We start from the raw sequence: 7,603 nt of genomic DNA, 5'->3' as shown, positions 1-7,603 counted from the left end.
ATACTTAATGACTTGTGATCCACAAAGCCCTTGAGCTTTGTTCTTCTTCCTTCACAACATTTTGCCAAGGTGGTTTATGAGCTAACATGCTAAAGTGATCTAGATGAAAAGCCATTTAACATGATAGGATCATCCTACTCTGTGGTTTTAAACAGTGTGAGCAAATGTATCTAAACAGAATCATTGTCTTTGGTTCAGGAGTGCATCGCATTAAGGGTTTTCTTTTGTTTTGTTTTGTTTTTTAATTCAACAAATGTTATATCAGAGACTAATTACCAGAATGAAAATCTGGAGTTTTTTTTTTTTTTTTGGCAGATCTTCTGGGTCGCCGCCTTCAAGGAGCTCCCGTTTGCCTTCAAATAGAAATGTCACCCAGACATGTGAGAATGTCCTTGCCCTATTCTGTTGTTCCCCAAGCCTTCCCATGTAACTCATCTCTTTCCTAATGTGTGCTAAGTACCTGATACTTTCCTATGCAGGAAGCTTATATGATCTAATTAACATTTAATGAGAGGAAACCGACTGATTAGAATGCTTTTCGTGGTACTTTAGCTAATAAATGTTGTATACACTTTTGACTGCATCTCCTCTGCATGTAGCGTCTCCCTCCCGATGGCACCCCTTTCTTCACAGCTCTGCCCTGCTCCAGGGCGTTCTGCAGCAACCTGGCTGAACACTGTGCTTTCGTTAATTTGAGGAAAGTGTTGAGCCAAATTATTGAGGTAAATATTTTGATTAAATTTTGCTTAGAGCGGTGTGAATGTAGCTTCTAAGTCTGGATTCAGACTAAATCCTTCCAGCCATACTCCTGAAGAACAGTGAGGGTCCCAGGCAGCTGGGACTGATTTCGTCTATGTTTATGTAGTCAATTAGGGCTGGGGAAGTGTTGCTCAGGAGGTTCTGTTGGTAGGACTAGGAGGTGTGACTTTCCAGCCCCAAGCAGTTCCCCTGGATGGCACAAATGCAGCCATCAGGTACCTGCTTTTGCCTTCCTGATTATGGAAAGTGCCCTAAGAGAGGATGGACTATGACTTTAAAACGTAGCAAGTATTATCAGATTATCTGGGGTGGGGAGCCAATGACTCTGAAATGCACCCCTTGTGCATCTTATGAACTTTTCCCACATAGTTCAGTCATTAGCTGCAAATCAGAGTGTAACAGACACTGGTTGAGTTTTGTGGTCGATGACAGTAGATAAGTCCACATTGATGGTTTCTAGTACATTGGGACAAAGCTTCATAGTTTGACTTCATGGTATAGGCAGATCAAACTAAACATGAAGGATTGTAAGCAGGACCATTGTGGGCTGGTGAGAGAGAAATGTTTCTTAGTGTCCACTTCTCGTTGACATACAATGGTTTCTTCTACATTTGGTTCCTTGTAGGAGTATGTTAGACCACAGCATAATTTTGTTAAAATTAGAAAAATAAATCCATTCAAAGAGAATGGTGTAAATAAACATGTGCTAAAATGACAAAGTACGGGACCGTGGAACACTCTGTACTTGATGCTGCATGCAGTAGATTCTTGTCAGCCCCTAAGCATGTCATATGCACTGTTTGTCAGGCATGACACAAGGAAGGCATAAGACCACGGTCATTAGCCTAGTCAGTAGCTATCAAAGAAGCTTAATTTTGTCTTATTCTATGTTATTATCCTGCTTCTCGCTAGCTGATTTAGAGAAACTCCATGGGTCTAGATTGTGCATCTGAATCTATAATCTAGCCACTCCCATTTCTACTGGAGGGAACCTCTCAGCCCTCACGTATTTGTGTTCCTGGCTCCTTGGCCCTCATCTGGAGAGCACAGCCAGATGTTTCAGTTAATTTCAAAGTTGGGAATCCCTTGTACACACACTGCAGATAGTGGCTATACCTCCCTGGAGCTGTTCAATTTGGTTCTGATAATGGCACGTCTCAGGAACTGCAATGCCTCCGTGCACAGAAAGACAGCTATGAGCTCCTCTGCTGGAGCCCTGTCTGCAGATAGGAATCTGAACTTCTCACTGTTGAATGTTCATTCTGCTGACCATCACTGGATATGTGTTTTGCTTTGTTTTCTGCCAGAAAGGAATATGTTGTAAAGTGTGGGATTTGGTCATCAGATAAACTTGAGTTGAAATCGTGGCCTGGCAAGTTTTAACTGTGTGACCCAGAACAGATTCTCTAATATTTCTGAGTCTTATCTCCTAGTGAGTGTAATAATGAACTTATTAGATTACTATGGAATTTAGCAATGATGTATAAAAACATCTAGAACAATCATCAGAGGCAGACTTTCTTATTCCTAGAAACTAGTGATGACAGGTTTTGAGTCAACATATGTTCAGTGACACTAAAATATACTTCGTATATGTTAAAATTGTCAATAAACACCAATTCTATATACTAATTTTGGGCTCTTACAAATACTTGGTACAAGTGAAAAGACTAATATGTTTTATCTTAGTACAATTTAACAACACATGCTGCACTCATACCAAAAGCTTTTTATAAGATTTTATTTAAATTATCTTTTAATCATACAGTAAAAAATTTTAAATTATTTTGAACTTTTTCACATGCTAGAAGACAGGAATAAAGTTAATATTTCGAAGCTACCCATGCCTATGATGTTAAAAACAGGTAGCCATTAACATTTCACAGTCATTGTATTTTATAATTATTTAATTTTCTCAGTTAGAAACAGTAAAACGTGCAACAGAAAAAAAAGATAAGACCAATAAAAATTTTATCCGACAAAATGGCCTGAAGACCAGAGTTCTGAATGACACTGGCTTGCAGCATGCTAGACCTACCTTGGTCAAGTCACCCAGCGCTCATCAGGGGGCTTCACATTAAACTTACCGGTGAAACTTACTGTTGTTCTTTAACCATTCAAGTTCTTTTATGGGAATGAGGGTGTTCTCCATGTATACTAACATTTTTATCAGAAATAGGCTTAGTAGAAACAGTAGCAACCTGAGGCTGAAAGAGTTCGCAGATCATCACCAGCCAAACGGACAAACTATTTGTGGAAATCAAGCTCTCATGAAGAAAGCCAAAGCCCAAATAGAAGAAGTCTAAATCGTAGTCAGCACCCGAACACACAGCTAGCCAGCAAGGAACGCTGAGCTTCGCAAGCATCCCGTGCACAGGAAGTCTAGTGGTGGAGGGATGCCTTGTGCTAAAAGACAATCATAAGACCAGAGGCAGCAGACATGGTCCTCCTTATGGAGTTCACCAGTTTTATCTGAGGGAAAGGAAACTGAGGTGTTTTGTTACAAATTCCTCACGGGTGCCTCAGTACAAAAGATTCATTTTTCACCTCCTTAAATCTGAGAGTATTCAGGTGTGGTGGTGCCTGCCTTTAATCCCATCACTCAGGAGGCAGAGACAGGCTGATTGTGCGTTTGAGGACAGCCTGGTCTACAGACTGAGTTCCAGGCCAGTGAAGGCTATGTAGTGAGACACAGTCTCAAAAACAAAAACACAACAAAATGTTCAGTATAGGTTGATGATTCATATGCCACCATCCTCAGTGCCCTCTCATATTGCTGCTGTGGGAGGTAAGAAGCAAGGACCATGTTGTGGAAGTGTTTATGGGTGGAGTGTGCAAAGGATACATTGCTTTTCTGTTCACATCCCCTTGGCCAGATCTTTGTCCTATGGTTACACCTAACTGTAATTGCTATTTGTAGATAATTTAAGGTATTCTACCTCTGGTGACTACAAGGAAGGGAAAAGCACAGATTAGTAAATAAATTCAACTTAGTAAATGGCTCTTAATCCCTTTAGGTTTACTTATAATAAGCAATCAATTTTATGTCCATATTCAACAGACACTCACATGCCCAAAACTCTTATCAATAGCTGTTCTCATATAAATCATGGAGCATTTTATATTGTATTCACTGAAAATACTACTTGTAGCACATTACATTAATTTTACAATTTGGCAGAAAGAAAAACTATTGTAGATTATAAATTTGGATACTTGGAATATTTCACCACCTACTACTAGAGAGAAAGTATGATGCCCTACCTGATGATGGATGGCTTGGCAGGTGGCAAAGCTCGTCGACTCCCACCTACATGGTAAAGAGCTACTCAGGGTGAGACCCACTATTCACATTCCCTTTATAATACAACTGCTTTGAAAAGTAGTTAAGAATAAAGACAGAAACAAAATTGAGCATAGCACTTCTATGCTTTAGGACACTTCTACTCATCCCCTGTACACTGAAGAAGAATGTCACTCTCTTTAGATATATTTCCTCCCCATTTCCCCTACACACATTAACAAAAAGGATTAGTGTCTCACTTCAGAAAGTCACTCAACGACTCAACGACTGAGTGAACAATGGGCCTGAAAATTTCACTGGTCCTCCTAGAGGATGGAGCATGAATCTATATTGTTCAGAGTCACAGACTTGCATCATAGTGTGGGTGTGCAGTCCTCCACACCTCACTTCAAGGACCTTGTTCAGTTTTACAGGGGTGCCAAGTTTCCACCTAGAGGTTGAGGTAGGAAGCCTTGTAGATAAGAGAGCACCAAATCAGATACCAGGGAAGCCTTCCTAATCCACTTCCACTCTGTGTTGGATGTTCTAAGTCACACTCTCTGCAATAATGTATGTAAAATGAGTTATATAGGATTCATTGTGGGTTTCTATCTATAAACTCATCTCTACCTCTGTGTGGCTCTAGTTTACTGCTTCAAATACTAAAGTAACCTACTTTAAAAAAGAAAAGAGAAGAGAAGAGAGGAGAGGAGAGGAGAGGAGAGGAGAGGAGAGGAGAGGAGAGGAGAGGAGAGGAGAGGAGAGGAGAGGAGAGAAAAAAACAAAAATACCTTGGTTCTGTATGTGAACTGCTAGTTTTGTAACATTGAAGAGCTCAGTTAGACAATGAATTGACAAGTGAGGGGCAACCTGAAACAAAGCTTCATTAGTGACAGATCAATGGCAACAGCATGAATGATGGCTATAAATTTTGTCTGATAAAAATTCACTTTAAGGAGTGTCCTAAGAGAATAGATGACTTGCATCAATGGACAGAGCAAGAGATAAAATTCGAAACGAGGTGGTCAGACCACATCCGGGACTCGAAGGGTCTTGTGAGATGCATCATTGTGCGCTCTCGTCACTATAATGCACCCCCTAGCAAACATGTAGGTTAGATCACTCTAATCTCTTTTCTATTAGATTTAATACCCCTGTAATCGACATTAAGTGCTTTCAGCCATGCTAAAATCTGCCTTTCTTTAGGCTGACTTCACTTGGATCAGATTAATCTGCAACACTTGGATTTTTGCTTTTATGATTATCAGCATATGTGCTTGGTTAAACGGGCTCAGTGAAAGCTTCTCCAGCTCCTTATGCTACTGGAAAAAAAAAAACCCACTATCATTATCAATGAGATCATGATTATTCAAACGGTGTAGTCTTCACCTCAGTATGAGAATCAAAGAGTCCACCCTTGCCTCTCCTTTAAGAGTAGTAAAGAAAAAATAAAGCATCTTGAAGGAGGTAGCCATTGATCAAAGAAACTTCATGGGCATTAGGAAGTTAATGAAATTGATTTACAAAGAATATGGTGCCAATGCGCACTTTTATTAGCAAGCCTTCCAATCATTAAATTTAAGAACTAAAATGAGTGTTACAATATCCTTTCTTGTATTGGGTCTTAGCCCTCAAGTACCCATTCATTCCCTTACTTATGCAGCAAAGACAACACTTACTACAGGTCAAGCCCTGCTCTGGGGACAAAAGAACAGATCAGACAGAAAGCCTTGCCCTCTAGGACCTTTTACCCAATAGTAAGTAAGTAAGTAAGTAAATAAGGTGTGAAAAACACTGGAGCTGAAACCCGAGGGGGAAAGTGGAAGAAAAAGATCTGGTTGGAAGACGCTGCAGTTTTACACGCTGGCTCTGGGTAGGACTCCCTAGCACATGTCAGTAAAGACCTTAAGAAGGAGAGACATTGACCCATGCTACCACTGGGAGAAAGGTTCTGAGAAAGGGCTCAGCGATTCTGGTGGGGGTTATACCTGCTGTGTTTGAGGAATCTCAGGGAAACACAAAAACCAGAGAGAGGACATGGCCAGTGCCAAGAGAAGTATGGATGTAGAGGTATCTGGAGTCAAGACTGGGGTGCTTGGTAAATCATGGTAAATGTCACTTTTACTGAGAGAAGGTAGACAGCCATTGGGAGGTTCTGGGTAAAACAATGGCTGATACACTTCAGTTTTTAACAGGCTCACCCAACTCCTGTGACTTGAGGAATGGCGAAGGTTTATTTGAAAAGAGACTGTATCCATTCCTCTGTTGAGGAACATCTGGGTTCTTTCCAGCTTCTAGCTATTATATCCCATAATCAGCCTCCAAACGCTGACACCATTGCATACACCAGCAAGATTTTGCTGAAAGGACCCTGGTAGAGCTGTGTCTTGTGAGGCTATGCCGGTGCCTGGCAATCACAGAAGTGGATGCTCACAGTCAGCTATTGGATGGAATACAGGGCCCCCAATGGAGGAGCTAGAGAAAATACCCAAGGAGCTAAAAGGGTCTGCAACCCCTATATAGGTGGAACAACAATATGAACTAACTGGTACCTCCAGAGCTCATGTCTCTTGCTGCATATGTATTAGAAGATGGCCTCGTCAGCCATCATTGGGAAGAGAGGCCCCTTGGTCTTGCAAACTTTATATGCTTCAGTACAGGGGAATGCCAGGGCCAAGAAGTGGGAGTGGATGGGTAGGGGAGTGGGAGGTAAGAGTATGGGGGACTTTTGGGATAGCATTTGAAATGTAAATGAAGAAAATACCTAATTAAAAAAAGAAAAGACTCTGAATGGGCTGCCTTGCTTTTTTTGATGGGACAGAGATAGGATTTGGAAGAACAAGAGGTGTGAAGCATGAAGTTTCCTTGGACAAAGAATTTGTGATACTGTCAGGTTTGGGCGGAGGGAGTAAAGAGGTAGCTTTGGTCTATAATCAGTGGAATCAGTCTCAGAGTAAACTCCCTGATCCTCTGGCTCTTACAATCTTTCCACAGCCTCTTACCTGGAGTGATCCCTGAGCCTTAGGCACAGGAATTGTGTTGCAGATGAAACATAGGCACCATGCGGTCTCATGTTCTCCACCTTTTGGTTGGTTGTGATTTTCTATGACCTGTTGCAAAGAGAAGCTTATTTGATGAGGAAGGAGAACAATACTTACTTGTGAATATAAGGATTAATATTTAAATGTAGTTAGGATTTATGCTGGTTTAATAAAGTCTTGGTTATGTCTCCTAAAATGTTAAAGAGTCAACACCCATGAAATCTCATCAACATGGATGCCTGAACAAGATATGAGCAGTAATGATGCTAATGGACATATTAACATGGAGGCAAGTTTGCGTGTCCTCAACCTGAGACGATAGGCAACTAGGGAATGCTGAAAGTAGGAAAGATGGTCCTCCCCAGGGAAGAGCCCTTCAGTTGGTTATCCAATACCAAGTGGTCAGCCTTGAGATCACATGCATACAGGTAGCAGAATAACTACTGAGAGAATTGTATTTATGTTTTTAGGAATATATATGTATATATGCAAATTTTTAATGAGAAAGAGAGACTGTCAT

The sequence above is a fragment of the Mus musculus genome, chromosome 3 (genome assembly GCF_000001635.26).
Source record: "Mus musculus strain C57BL/6J chromosome 3, GRCm38.p6 C57BL/6J".
Lineage (NCBI taxonomy): Eukaryota > Metazoa > Chordata > Mammalia > Rodentia > Muridae > Mus > Mus musculus.
This window is presented reverse-complemented; position numbering follows the sequence as displayed.